Source organism: Micropterus salmoides, unplaced genomic scaffold, assembly GCF_014851395.1.
Source record: "Micropterus salmoides isolate LMB-PRFRI ecotype aquatic unplaced genomic scaffold, ASM1485139v1 Ms_hic_scaffold_19, whole genome shotgun sequence".
NCBI classification, from domain to species: Eukaryota; Metazoa; Chordata; class Actinopteri; order Centrarchiformes; family Centrarchidae; genus Micropterus; species Micropterus salmoides.
The window spans coordinates 1,974,875-1,976,910 of record NW_024041039.1 but is presented as its reverse complement, the minus strand read 5'-3'; positions in this window follow the sequence as shown (position 1 = coordinate 1,976,910).

The window sequence follows — 2,036 nt, the reverse complement described above, 5'->3', positions numbered from 1 at the left end:
TTTAAGACAGTGGCACATTAGTTTTGACATATAGATGCATGCCATCTTTATTGATTGAATTTGTTCATAGTTGTCACCTAATTTATTATTCGTTTACATTTCTGCTTTATTATGACAGTGACAGTTGGAGAGAGGCTGGAATTGAACCCAAGAAGCTGCAGTAAGGACTGCCTTCATACATGGTATGCACTCTACCAGGTGAGCCACCTATTTTTTTAGTAGGCTTCTCTACGTTTCACCAAGAATCAAAGCAGCAGTTCCTGTTATGAGTTGGTTTTATATCAAAAGTCATTCAAATACATTTATCTTTCAGGAAACACAGGTTGAACAATCAAAATCATCATTTAACTGCTGAATAAATCAGCAAAAATGGGAAACAAAGTACCATCAGAATGTTACATGGGCGACAGCCTGAGATGCTGCAAGTGTTAAAGTCCTGCCTCCGTGCACATCCTTCGATCATTTCTACCAAAGTACTGTTCATGGGCGGTTCGTCTATGTACAATGGAGGTGAATACTACAGACCAGTTGGCGCCGATAATATGTACGAGTGTGAATACTGCTTTAATAAACCAATCAGGGATCAAGAGCAAATGAGGAGAGGAGGAGAGAGAGAAGAGAGGAGGAGAGGAGAGAGAAGAGGAGAAGAGAAAGAAGAAGAGGAAAGAGGAGAAGGAGAAGGAGAAGAAAGAGGAGAGACAGAGGAGAGAGGAGGAGAAGAAGAAGAGGAGAGAGGAGAGAAGAGAGGAGAAGAGGAGAGAGACAAAAACTGGATCAAAGACTACAAGAATCGCAGCAACAAGCCAAAGAGCAGCATGAGAAACAACAGAGCAGCCACATTTCAGAAGAATATGAGTCCAAGCGAGATGTTGAGATGTGGCATCTGGATGAGTTTGAGGCTAAGTATGAATCAGGCAGGGATGAGCTTCTAGAAATCCTCTCTAAGAAATGCAGTTCCCCTGTTCCAGATCTGAGTCTCACTCAGCTGACAGCAGACCCAGCGGGAGATCCTGTCAGTCCTGGACAAACTTCTGTTTGATGAATGGATCAGTGCTCCCCCGTCCCTCAGCACTCTGCAGCACACTCAGGTGTTCATCACAGAGCTGTGTGCCCTGTCTCTGGAGATCCCCGAGGGAGTTCCCCTACAAAGCATCTCCAATCAGGTGCAGTCCCTGGTGGACTCCATCAGCCAATCAGCACGCAATGCTTTTGAGAGTCTCCTGCTGACTCAAGCCCTGTACCTGAACCTGATGCACTTTTTCACTGACTATAGCAGCTCTGATACTGACGCAGTCCTCATAGCCAAACAGTGGGCTGGAGATAAGCTTTCCACTGAGAACCTCTGTCTTATAGAATTCCTGAGCACCCTCGCATCATCACTGCAGAATGTAGTGGGAAGAGCCTCTGTGTTCATTTTAAAGATGGAAATCCAGTGCTTGAAGCTTCTCTTATCCACACTCACACATCTAACCGGCAAAGAAACCCACTCAGAATCCACTGAGATGCTCCTCAGACTTGTGCAAAGAAACCAATGGACCCCAACGGAGACAGTGACTCTGCTCAAAGCACTGTCACAGAAATATGCAGAGGATGTTTCAATAACTGAAGTCCTTAAGCTGGTGCAAGCTTATGACATATCACCAGAGTGGACGGATGAGTCCGGACGCACTCTCGTCCAGGCTCTGGACTTTGCTGGCCCTGAGAGATTCCATCAGGATTTCCTAAATACTCTCAGAAGGAACAATGAGAGAGTCTACCTGCAGCTCTAGCAGAAGTGAAGATGTTATGGAATTTGGATGATTCTGTGGTTGATATGATAAAAAACATTACCACTGGCGTCCTGCAGTACGCAGAAAATGCACCTAAAGATGCACCATTTGTTAAAGATTCCTTCACACGTGATCCCTTGAATGCAGACGACCTACAGAAGTCTCTGTCTCAGCTCTGCAAAGCAGTTTTTGACACCAAAGGCTGGTGGCCCACAGTGAGGCAGATGCTGCGGTGGTGTGCGTTGGTGCTGACTCAGAAGAGTGGAG